This window comes from Heptranchias perlo, chromosome 4 (assembly GCF_035084215.1).
Source record: "Heptranchias perlo isolate sHepPer1 chromosome 4, sHepPer1.hap1, whole genome shotgun sequence".
NCBI classification, from domain to species: domain Eukaryota; kingdom Metazoa; phylum Chordata; class Chondrichthyes; order Hexanchiformes; family Hexanchidae; genus Heptranchias; species Heptranchias perlo.
In genome coordinates this window covers 118,269,796-118,283,324 of record NC_090328.1, presented here as the reverse complement: position 1 = coordinate 118,283,324, position 13,529 = coordinate 118,269,796, and the positions used below count along the sequence as shown (strand labels likewise).

Sequence of the window (13,529 nt, the reverse complement as noted above, 5' to 3'; positions counted from 1 at the left end):
ACAGATTCCAAGACTGTTGCTATACTCTCCGACTGCCTGTCTGACATCAAGTCATGGATGTGATTAAAATGTACTTCAACTCCTATGTTGGCAAAACTGAAGCCAACCTTTTTTAGCTCCTGTGAGCAGCTGTAACCCTCTGGCCTCAAATCTATCACCCCCCACCCCCCGCCAGTGCATAATCTTGGCATCGAGTTGACATTCAGTGTCTTCCATGACTACACTTCCAAAACATTGACGCTACCGCTCCACCACTACTGCTCCGCCTGACTTTCACCTTGAAAGACTGGCTTTTTCCTGTAGTCTCCTTGCCGGCCTCCCCGCCACCACCCTTTATAAACAATCAAGAATTGGTGGCTCATGTCCTCTCCTGCACACCTGTCACTCCATGCCGTGCTTCACTGGCTCCCCTTGCCCTAGTGAATTGTCTTCAAGGTCACTGTTCTTGCCCTCAGTTCATCCTGTAGTCTTGCTGCACCCTATTTTAGTGACCTTATGCCTACATCTCCGTTCACACCTTCCGCTGCTTTGTTGCTGTTTGTTTCCTGTTTCCCCTCCCCTCCCCCTCCACCATGGGAAGCACATCTTTCAGTCATTATAGTCTTGTTCTCTGGAATTCTCTCTAAAAACCACCTTGTTACTGCGCTCCCTACATTTCAGAAGCCTCCTAAAATCCTTTGCTTTGACTGTGCATTTGGTACCTTAACCCAAATTTTCTCTTTCTTGATAGGGGTTCACCATTTCCATGTGATAAGCACTCCGTGAGATTCCGAGGAGCACTATGTGAATGCAAATTATTGTAAGATGTCAGCCATGGCTCAGTGGGTAGCACTCTTGCTTCTGAGTCAGAAGGCCATGGGTTCAAGTCCCACTCCAGAGGCTTGAGTACAAAATCTAGGCTGACACTTCAGTACAGTACTGAGGGAGCGTTACACTGTAAGAGGTGCAGTCTTTTGGATGAGATGCTAAACCGAGGCCCCGTCTGCCCTCTCAGGTGGATGTAAAAGATCCCATGGCACTATGTCAAAGAAGAGCAGGGAAGTTCTCCCTGGTATCCTGGCCAATATTTATCCCTCACCCAATAAAACAGATGATCTGGTCATTATCACATTGCTGTTTGTGGGATCTTGCTGTGTACAATTTGGCTGCCACGTTTCCTACATCACAATAGTGACTACATTTCAAAAGTACTTCATTGGCTTTAGGACGTCCTGAGATCGTGAACAGTGCTATATAAATGCAAGTCTTTCTTTCTAAAGTAACAGTACCCCTGTTAAGTGTGGTATTATTGCAGGGTTTTCCAGTGAACCAAGATATCGCGTTTTGTAACTTTGTTTTTTTCACTTGTTTTCATTAATCTTCATTTTATGTGTACTTGAGGATTACAAGATGAACAAAACTCAAATGCTGATTCAATTCTTTTGTGAAATTTGTGTGTTCATCAAGCTGAGTGATGTGCTGGGAAGTTTGGAACACTTTATCCACCCAGCGTTAACATTACTGACTCCCAGGTCCGGTAGAAACATAGGAACAGGAGCAGGCCATTGAATCCCTCCAGCCTTTTCCACCATTCAGTTGGATCCTGGCTGATTCTATGTAACTTGGTGATGTAGAGGATAGACCTTTGCTTGTCACCACTCTGAACTGCCAACTGTTGGTGTTCCAACATGTTACATTAACGCATTAGTCTTATTGGAATATGCCTCATATTTTCAAAGATTTTTTAATAGTCAAATGAGTCTAGAATGCATTAAATTCAATTTTTTTTCCTCCTACTCCCCTAATTTGAAAGAGTTAAGTATCAAAATGTTAACCTAGCTTTTAAGAATATTCTGTATTGGACAATGAGGTGAATGGAAATGTTTAAAGGTGAGAAAAGTAACTGCTTATAAACCATGAAGTTTTCTCAGTATATTTCATGCTTGACATTCATTAATAATTTACTTGGGGTGAATGATGAAAACTAAACAACCAGTGTGATTAAATGATGCCCAAAAAATGTTACCTTAATCATAGAATCGTAGAAAATTTACGGCACAGAAGGTGGCCATTCGGCCCATCGTGTCCGCGCCGGTCGAAAATGAGCCACCCAGCCTAATCCCACTTTCCAGCACTTTGTCCGTAGCCTTGTAGGTCACGGCACTTCAGGTGCACATCCAGGTACTTTTTAAATGAGTTGAGGATTTCTGCCTCTACCACCCTTTCAGGCAGTGAGTTCCAGACCCCCACTACCCTCTGGGTGAAAAATAATTTTTCCTCAACTCCCCTCTAATCCTTCTACCAATCACTTTAAATCTATGCTCCCCGGTTATTGACTCTCTGCTAAGGGAAATAGATCCTTCCTATCCACTCTATCTCGGCCCCACATAATTTTATACACCTCAATTAAATCACCTCTCGGCCTCCTCTGTTCCAAAGAGAACAATCGCAGCCTATCCAGTCATTCCTCCATAACTAAAATTCTCCAGCTCTGGCAACATCCTCGTGAATCTCCTATGTACCCTCTCTGGTGCAATTACATCTTTCCTGTAATGTGGTGACCAGAACTGTACACAGTACTCAAGCTGTGGGCTAACCAGTGTTTAATACAGTTCCAGCATAACCTCCCTTCTCTTATATTCTATGCCTCAGCTAATAAAGGAAAGTATTCCATATGCCTTTTTAACCATCTTATCTACCTGTCCTGCTACCTTCAGGGTTCTGTGGACATGCAATCCAAGGTTTCTCACTTCCTCTACCCCTTTCAGTATCCTCCCATTTATTGTGTATTCCCTTGCCTTGTTCGCCTTCCCCAAATGCATTACCTCACACTTCTCCAGATTGAATTCAATTTGCCACTTTTTTTGCCCATCTGACCAGTCCATTGATATCTTCCTGCAGTCTACAGCTTTCCTCCTCTCTATCGACCACACGGACAATTTTTGTATCATCTACAAACTTCTTAATCATGCCCCCTACATTTATGTCCAAATCATTAATATATACCACAAAAAGCAAGGGACCTAGTACTGAGCCTTGCGGAACCCCACTGGAAACAGCCTTTCAGTCACAAAAACACCTGTCAACCATTACCCTTTGTTTCCTGCCACTGAGCCAATTTTGGATCCAACTTGCCACTCTTCCTTGGATCCCATGGGCTTGTACTTTTTTGACCAGTCTGCCATGTGGGACCTTGTCAAAAGCCTTGCTAAAATCCATGTAGACTACATCAAATGCACTACCCTGATCGAACCTCCTTGTTACCTCCTCAAAATATTCAATCAAGTTAGTCAGACATGACCTTCCCTTAACACATCCATGCTGACTGTCCTTGATTAATCCGTGCCTTTCTAAGTGACGGTTTATCCTGCCCCTCAGAATTGATTCCAATAATTTGCCCACCATCGTGGTTAGACTGACTGGCCTGTAATTACTCGGTCTATACCTTGTTCCCATTTTAAACAACTGTACAACAATTGCAGTCCTCCAATCCTCCGGCACCATGCCTGTATCCAGTGCGGATTGGAAAATGATGGTCAGAGCCTCTGCTATTTCCTCCCTTGCTTTTTTTAACAGCCTGGGATACATTTCATCCGGCTCTTATGATTCATCTACTTTCAAAGATTCTAATCCCCTTAATACTTCCCCTCTAACTAAGTTTATCCCATCCAATATTTCACACTCCTCCTCCTTAACTACAATCTCTGGCATTGTCCCCCTCTTTTGTGAAGACAGACGCAAAGTATTCATTAAGAACCATACTCAAGTCTTCCGCCTCCACACATAGGTTACCTTTTTGGCCTCTAATAGGCCCTACTCTTTCCTTAGTTATCCTCTTGCTCTTTATGTATTTATAAAACATCTTTGGGTTTTCATTGATTTTACTTGCCAATATTTTTTCATGCCCTCTCTTTGCTTTCCTAATTTCCTTTTTAATTTCACCCCTGCGCTTTCTATTCCTCTAGGCTTTCTATAGGATTGAGTTCTCTGTGACTGACATAAGCTTCCCTTTTTTGCCTTATGTTACCCTGTATGCTCCTTGACATCGAAGGGGCTCTAGATTTGGCAGTCCCACCCTGTTTCTTTGTGGGACCATGTTTACTCTGCACCCCTTGAATCTCCCCCTTGAATGCCTCCCACTGCTCTGACACTGATTTACCTTCAAGTAGCTGTTTCCAGTCCACTTTTGCTAAATCACTTCTTAGCTTAGCGACATTGTACTTTCCCCAATTGAGAACTTTAACTCCTGTTCTATCTTTGTCCTTTTCCATAACTATGCTAAATCTAACTGAATTATGATGTGGAGATGCCGGTGATGGACTGGGGTTGACAAATGTAAACAATCTTACAACACCAAGTTATAGTCCAACAATTTTATTTGAAAATCACAAGCTTTCGGAGGCTTCACCTGATGAAGGAGGAAGCCTCCGAAAGCTTGTGACTAACTGAATTATGATCACTACCACCAGAATGCTATCCCACTGATAATCCTTCCACCTGCCCAGCCTCATTTCCTAAAACTAAATCCAGAACTGTCCCCTCTTTTGTTGGGCTTGCTACATACTGGCTAAAAAAGTTATCCTGAATGCAATTGAAGAATTTTGCGCCCTCTATACCCTTCGCACTGATTGTGTACCAGTTAATATTAGGGTAGTTGAAATCCCCTACTATTATTGCCCTACTGTTTTTGCACTTCTCAGAAATTTGCCTATATATTTGCTCTTCTATCTCCCTCTGATTGGGGGTCTATAATACACTCCCAGCAGTGTGACTGCCCCTTCTTTGTTCCTTAGCTCAACCCATATGGCCTCATTTAAGGATAACATATCATTCCTCCTCACAGCCGTAATTGTTTCTTTAACCAAAATTGCCACCCCCTCTTTTTTTTATCCCCTTCTCTATCTCGTCTGTAAACCCTGTAACCAGGTGTGCTGAGCTGTCATTCCTGCCCCTCTTTAAGCCATGTTTCTGTAATAGCAAAGATATCGTACAACAACGTGTCTATCTGTGCTCTCAGCTCATCTGCCTTATTCACCATACTCCTTGCATAATTTAATTACTTAATGCAGGTTTTTCTTGTAAAAGGCAAGTTAATATCGCTATTACAGGTTAATCGGAGAGAAATAGTGGGCCAGAATTTGCTGTCAAAATAATGGTGAGGCTAATGGCACACGCCATTATTTATGGGTAAATGGTACAGCACGAGGCGGATGCGCGGTTAAACGCGGATATCCAAAAGTTGTTTGAGTTGTGCCGCTCCGCCGTTAGCTTTGTGAAAACCGCATCTTGCTCTTAGCTTCCCCGTTTTCTTTAGGAACTTGCTGTATTTGTCCATTAATTGCCCATTAAATGCACCACAGAAAGTTAAGTCTTGTCAATACAAGTGTAAGTACCCTTTTAACAATGTGATAAGTGTTAATGACTGCCATTCAACCTCTCAGGCACTGAAAATTAACTATTACAACTGTGGAGTCTCATTCCTTCAGGTTTTGAATTTTTCAGGGAGATTTTAAAAATGTTAAATTTTAATTTTTTTCTTACTTTTCCTTTCTGTCTCTCTCTCTCTGAATGCAATCTTTCTTTCCCTCTCTTTATTTCTCTTTCTCCAGCTGATTTGACATTGAATTCACCCTCCTTTTCAGTCCTTCCTGTGTTTATTTCCCAATCCTTATATCTCATTGTTTAAGGAGATACCTAGTTGCTTGCCCTGTTCACTCAGGTCCCAAAGGACCAGTTTCCCTCGCTGCCCTGTTATCAGCTCGTACTTTCAGCAACTTTGTGGGCAAATATTTTTGAGCTGAAGGGTGCAGAGGCCAGTCCAACTAACGGCAGACGCAGTTAGATGCCATGTTCCAGCAAATTCTGGCCCATTGTTCTTTTAAAGGAGTAGTTGCAAAGGTTTTCACTTCTGTTTAACAGTTGGCAGTATGAAGATGCCAGTTACATTGCACATGATGACATCAGAACAACAACAACTTGTATTTATATAGCACCTTTAGCATAATCCGACAAAAATCACTGGTGAACTCACCACCTGACTCCCCAAAGCCTTTCCACCATCTACAAGGCACAAGTCAGGAGTGTGATGGAATACCCTCCACTTACCTGGATGAGTGCAGCTCCAACAACACTCTCGAAGCTCGACACCATCCAGGACAAAGCAGCCCACTTGATTGGCACCCCATCCACCACCCTAAACATTCACTTCCTTCACCACCGGCGCACTGTGGCTGCAGTATGTACCATCCACAGGATGCACTGCAGCAATCCGCCAAGGCTTCTTCGACAGCACCTTCCAAACCCACGACCTCTACCACCTAGAAGGACAAGGCACATGGGAAGAACACCACCTGCACGTTCCCCTCCAAGTCACACACCATCCCGACTTGGAAATATATCGCCGTTCCTTCATCGTCACTGGGTCAAAATCCTGGAACTCCCTTCCTAACACTATGGGAGAACCTTCACCACATGGACTGCAGCGGTTCAAGAAGGCGGCTCACCACCACCTTCTCAAGGGCAATTAGGGATGGGCAATAAATGCTGGCCTTGCCAGCGACGCCCACATCCCATGAACGAATAAAAATAAGAACCAAAGGAGATATTAGGAGTGGTGATTAAACGCTTGGCCAAATCTCTTTCTCTCTTTCTTTCCAATTCGCCCACCCTCCCTCCCGCCTGAGCCTGCCGACCTCTCCCTTCCTTTTTCCGACATTCAGTTAGATAATTCTTGATCTGTGCCTCAGCCCCCTTTACCTGCAGTGGTTCCCTGACCCTCAATACCTTTCACTAACACAAAATCTATTGACCTCACTCTTAAAAGTTTCAATTGTCCCAACATACACAGCTTTTCTTTTTGGTTGGGGGGGGGGGTGGTGGGGAAGAGAGACTTCCAGAATTCCACTACCCATTGTGTGAAAAAGTGCTTCCTCATTTCACTCCTAAATGACCTATGTCCAATGTTTAGATTATGTCCCCTTGTTCTGGATTTCCCCCACCAGAGGAAACAGTTTCTTTGCATCTATCCTATTGAATCCCTTCATCATTTTAAATACCTCGATTAGATCTCCCCTCAACCTTTTAAACTTGTGGATACCAAAGAGCAGTATTGACTAGAAATTATTGTTGGCAATGCTTAATGCATTCATGTGCCATTCCCTTGTCTGCTATTTTTAAATGGAGGCATTAACTTGTCTATCTATATGTGTTAATGGCATACGAATGTGTTAAATGGTTTTCTATTATCAACAAAGTTTTCTAAAAGAGGAAAAAAAAGACCACTTAATGCTTTTGTGTGACCCTTTGTCTTGTGTTAATGTTATTGATGTCCTTATCCCTTTCACATCGTTCACCTGACGAAGGAGGAAGCCTCCGAAAGCTTGTGAATTTAAAATAAAATTGCTGGACTATAACTTGGTGTTGTAAAATTGTTTACACTTATCCCTTCCAACACTATTTAAAATAGTTAAGTTACCCTCAATCTGAGTAAGTCTCTCCCTTGCTCTGAGCTGCTATGGACAGGGGCAGGTTGACACTAAGTGAGTTTTGTCTTGTGAATGTGGCAGGTACCTCTAATTGTGATTGTTCCAGGTGCAGGTTATTACAAGTTTAACATGATATGTCTAGAGTTAGGTTCCCAATGAAAGGAACTGGACCCTGAAACGTTCTATTAGAAGTTCATGGGCAAACTGCCAAACAGGAGGAACTCGATAATTTAAATTCATCTTCCAGCCAGGTTTAAATCACATGGATAAAAAAAAAGACTGAAATACTCTTCAACTTTACCACTGAGTGGGGGGAAAAAGTCCATTCCCAATGAACAATTTTTGTTTTAAATGTTCAACAAAATGAATCAAAGGTTCATCACAAATGTCCAACTGTCTGCAAGGTACTAAAGATGGAAAAGAACCAGAACTGGGGCAATCTTTTAAAAAGACAGCACAACAATCTACAGGGGAGAAAAGCAGCAGAACAGGGGGATTTAAAAAGAGGAGCACAAAAAGGACAATTTTCTTTTATTTATTCTGAGGACATGGGCATCGCTGGCGAGGTTGGCATTTATTGCCCATCCGTAATTGCCCTTGAGAAGGTGGTGGTGAGCCGCCTTCTTGAACCGCTGCAGTCCGTGAGGTGAAGGTTCTCCCACAGTGCTGTTAGGTAGGGAGCTCCAGGATTTTGACCCAGCGATGATGAAGGAACGGCGATATATTTCCAAGTCGGGATGGTGTGTGACTTGGAGGGGAACGTGCAGGTGATGCTGTTCCCATGCACCTGCTGCCCTTGTCCTTCTAGGTGGTAGAGGTCGTGGGTTTGGGAGGTGCTGTCGAAGAAGCCTTGGCGAGTTGCTGCAGTGCATCCTGCGGATGGTACACACTGCAGCCACGGTGCGCCGGTGGTGAAGGGAGTGAATGTTTAGGGTAGTGGATGGGGTACCAATCAAGCGGGCTGCTTTGTCCTGGATGGTGTCGAGCTTCTTGAGTGTTGTTGGAGCTGCACTCATCCAGGCAAGTGGAGAGTATTCCATCACACTCCTGACTTGTGCCTTGTAGATGGTGGAAAGGCTTTGGGGAGTCAGGAGGTGAGTCACTCACTGCAGAATACCCAGCCTCTGACCTGCTCTGCATTTATGTGTCTGGTCCGGTTGAGTTTCTGGTCATTGGTGACCCCTAGAATGTTGATGTGAAAAGGAGAAGCATAACAGGGCAATTTAAACAAAAGGTGCACAGTAGGGGAAACTTAGTTTAAAAAAAAAAGCAGTTTTTAAAAAAAAAAGATAGAAAAAAGGCTGCTAGTGTTGGGCTGTGAAGAAATAAAGTTGAACAGGAATTGGGTCGGGGGAGCAGGCTACAAAGGCTCTGGAATGAGCCTGTGACTGGGGATGAAAACCGGGCCTCCAGGCTGACCAGCATTGAAGAGGGACCTGGACAGTCGTGTCCGAGATCGCAGCAGTGGGTTGGGAACAGGAGCATGAAAGCATCCAGGAGTGGGCCGGGTTGGGAAGCAAAGAAGGGAAAGCTCTCCAAGGAGCTGGAGGAAGATCTTGGTACAATGGAGAGATTGGAGCTCGCTGGTGAACCATCAAAAACAATTGCCTGAGGGCATGGAGGAGGAGGCAAAAATGAAAAATACAAGTACAGTCCCCACCACCTACACCATCCCGGGTTATCCCGGGGCAGCCACCTATCATGGGCAAATGGTACTAACATTTGCCATTACCAAGGCGGGGCTTAAACTGTCTTAAGCAGGCTGGCTATTTTGGGCAGTTCAAGTGTGTGATCACCTGTCAAAAGTTAGTTGTGTATTGAGAAACAGTTTCCCTGTCCAATAAACTATTAGTAACCAACATGTTAAGAGTTCTTGAAAGACGATTTCAATTGAAATGGGAGGTTATTGGGAAGATGACAACTCGTGTTACCGTTTGCTCAGGATTCAGGGTCACCTGCAGTCGTCTCCTCCTTTTTCTCCCTGCCCTCTTTGCCCCCCCACCCCCCCAATCAAAGTCTAACCGCCTCTTAAACGGTTCTAAGGCTTTAATCTCAGCAAAGTTGACCGGATTCATCGGTGTACTGACTTGCTGGCAGAAAGGCCCCCTCGTCACTTTTGGGATAAATTGTTTGGCAGAAAAGCCAGGGTAAGCAAATGCTTGTCGGTAATAATTGCTCTTATGCTATGGGGTTATTAACGAGTCTGATGGAGTTACTGGCCATCATGTACTGCAGGCAAATCGTGTTCACACGAAGGAGCCAGCAATAAGTGGTGGGGGACGAGATGGGGAGACAGACTATCAGTTTAGCACAGTTGGCCGCACTCTTGCCTCCAAGTCAGAAGGTTGTGGGTTCAAGCCCCACTTCAGGTCTTCACCAGGTAACCCAGGCTGCCCCCTTCAGTGCGGTACAGAGGGATTGCTGTGTGGTCGCCTGGTCCTGGATTCAGGTCCCAGAGTCTGCGGGGGTTCAAATCTCACCACTGCCAGAATTTGTGGTGCTGCTAATCTTGGCCTTAACTCCTTCTTTAATTGCATTCTAACTTGTACATGCAAATTTAGTTTGTTTGAGCCAAGTTTTATTACTGATTGCCCTCGCCCCCCCCCCCCCCCCATCACCTCATAGAAGGGGACATTGTCAAGAATTGGTCGTTGTTTTGTGGCATTGTCGTTCTGTTGGTTCAAACAATACCGGCATAGGCTAAATGATTACATAAGCTGTTCATTTGTTAGCGCAGTATTTTTATTTTATAATCTTCTGTTGCGCCTGATTAATAAAACAAGATGAAATTTCTTTTCATTCCCCGTGCTCATGTCTCCGATTTATCCCTCGGGAGCACAGTGTACTGGTGACAATGCCTTATTACTTTTGCTTCACAAGTGTGAAAAGCCCGGTGGGATTTCCCAGGTGTAACAGGTGCAAGCGAATCAGCTCAGCCTTTCACACAAAACAGAAGCTGTAATGTGCTCCCACCAGAGTGCTACCTCATTTATCTGGTGTGTGCGCACTATCAGAAAAATATCACAACACGTTCTGGAATGTGGCAGCCAGTGGCAATGTGAAGCGATAATTACAGAAAATTATGTCACTGTGCAGGAAAATTATTAACGGTGTAGGTAGAAAAACAGACTCTCTAGTTTTCTCGTTTTTAAGACACTGCTCTTTGTGCCTTCGATCGGCTTAATGCTCTCTGCATTAGCGGCACACAAGCTTAACTATTAGCCAGTTCTAGGATTCTGTATTCAAATTTAACTAATTTCTCTGCTCTTGCCCTGATGGTGTTTATAACTGTTCGAGTACAGTTTGAGCAGTGTTGGCTGGCCTCCAGTATCTTACTCAAGCAATCATTGTTGGTGTGTTTAACCTAGACAGTGATTGATAGGCTATTCAGCAAAGTGGTTTTTGGGGGGGGGGGAGGGAAGGGGAAGGAGAGGAGAAGGGAGGAAAGACAACAAGCTCTATCCTGCCCTCACTCAATGTCCACACGTGAGCTTTCAACTTGGGGTCACTACATAGAATTTACAGCAGAGAAACAGGCCATTTGGCCCAACTGGTGTGACTTCGACCTTCTCTGACTTAATTGTTAAATTGTGAAAGTGAAATAAGAAGGGAAAACTGCAATTTGCTGGAAATATGAAAAATGCAGAAATAACCAGTTGGTCGGACAGCACCTGTAATGAGAAAAGACATCAGAACGAGTAATGAAGGGTACGTACCTGCAGCATCATCACCTGCCTTTTTTTCTATTCCAATGCTCTCTCTCCTGGCCGGCCTCCCACCTTGCACCCTCCGTAAGCTTGACCTCATCCAAAACTCTGCTGCCCGTATCCTAACTCGCACCAAGTCCCGTTCACCCATCACCCCCTGTGCTCGCTGACTTACATTGGCTCCCGGTCCGGCAACACCTCAATTTTAAAACTCTCATCTTGTTTTCAAATGCCTCCATGGCCTCGCCCCCTCCATATCTCTGGAACCTCCTCCAGCCCTACAACCCTTCGAGACCTCTGTGCTCCTCCAATTCTGGCCTCTTGCGCATCCCCTGATTTCCTTCGCCCACCATTATTACGGCCGTGCTTCAGCTGCCTGGGCCCTAAGCTCCCTAGAATTCCCTCCCTAAACCTCTGCGTCTCTCCACCTCTCTTTCTCCTTTAAGATGCTCCTTAAAACCTACCTAACTGTCCTAATATCTGTTTGTGGCTCGGTGTGAAATTTTGTTTGATAATCGCTCCCGTGAAGCGCCTTGGGATGTTTTACTATGTTCAAGGTGCTGTATAAATGCACATTGATTTGACTGGTTGAAAAGCAAACTTAATATTTACCTTCTGTTGGGAGAGCAGGGCAGGCAACACAATGAACTAACCTTTTAGTAGTTGTGCAGCTCAGTGGGTTAGCCAGCATAAGATGTGTCCGCGGTGAATCCAAATGGAGAATTTCTTTGCTTTTTTCCATTAGTCACCAACTGACTAAACTATTGAAACTCGACCCATAGATGCCAGTAGGCTGGGGTAACAGCCGTTGCTGGGACTTCACCCCACATCACTGATCCTTGGCAGTGTAGCGTGAATCTGCTGAATGGTTCTTCCACGTTGATTATTACACTGACAATTTTATGGCTGCATATAGTGACCCCTCTATTCCCGGCCAGAACGAAGATGATTGGGTAATTCCTCTATCAATCACGCCTGGTGACAAAAGCTTTAGTAATTTGGCAGTTTGGTCAGTTGTTTTCAGGCAATTGTGAAATAAACAAAAAAAAAAATCAGGTTGCTCACGAAAGACCTTCTGTGCAGTTTGCCAACGATATACTTGGTGCTTTATGGCTGCTAATAGTTGGGGCTTGACAGTAAGGTAATGTAGCCCCCTGTAATAGTTCTGCTAGTTGTGTGGGAGTTCTCTGTACACACCGTGTGAGAGGAGCCTACATTCCTTGAATTGCTCAGTTAGTAGCACTCCTGCATCTGAGTCAGCGGGTCGTGGGTTTGAGCCCCACCCTAGAGACTTGAGCACGAACTCTAGGCTGACACTCTCAGTGCAGTACTGGAGGGAGTGCTGCACTGTCGGAGGTGCCGTCTCACGGATAAGACGTTAAACCCGAGGTGCCGTCTGCCCTCAGGTGAACATAAAAGATCCCATGGCACTATTTCCAAGAAGAGCAGGGGAGTTCTCCCCGGTGTCCTGGGGCAATATTTATCTTTGAACGAACATCACTAAAAACAGATCATCTGGCCATTATCCCATTGCTGTATGTGGGATCTTGCTGTGCGCAAATTGGTTGCCTTGTTTCCTACATCACAGCAAAGACTACACTTCAAAAGTACTTAATTGGCTGTAAAGCTTTGCTACGTCCTGAGGTCGTGAAAGGCGCTATATAAATGTAAGGTTTTTTTTTTCCCTTTACTTTCATTTCTTTTTTACTATGTTCACCCCCCCAACTTGGAGTAATTACCTTGCACCCTCAATTTTCTCACCTGTGTTTGTTCATCCTGCCTGGGTCTTGCACCTCTAGTACCGAGAAGGTGGGTAGATGGCCTTTTGCTAGACCTCTGCCAGTATAAACTTGGGGCAGTTAGAATCATGGGATGATACAGCACAGAAGAAGGAGGTCGTTCGGCCCATCGTGCCTGTGCCAGCTCTTTGAAAGAGCTATCCAATTAGTCCCACTCCCCCCATCTTGCCATCTTTTGTTGCCATCTGATGTTTCCTTCCCTCAGCAGGGAGGTGTCTCTGCCCAGTACTTCCCTGCCTGGCGTGGTTCAAATTGGGCAATGATTTGAGTGAGGATGGGGGGGTGCAGAATAAAACTTGCATGCCACACTTAGCACCATTCCCCACTTCACGGCACCCAGCATTACTGCTCCAAAGTTCCGCGCCCGTCTGCCACCCTTCTTTCTCTCCCTTGCCTTCCTTATTTAAAGTAACACTCCAGCCAAGGCTCCTGAGAATTATTGTGCTTATGGTCTGTTGCTAAGTGTCTTGACCGTTCATAAAGACAAAAATTAGATTTGTGCATGCTTATTTCTTTTATTGATCTTCCAAATGCCAATCTATCATCAATCAGAATCTTGG

General features: G+C 44.6%; 1 protein-coding gene across 1 annotated transcript in view; it reads left to right on the top strand.

The window, feature by feature from the left end:
* Positions 1 to 13,529, top strand: part of LOC137321228 (coronin-2B-like) — a 134,836-nt gene that overhangs the window by 6,584 nt on the left and 114,723 nt on the right. The window lies entirely within an intron of this gene.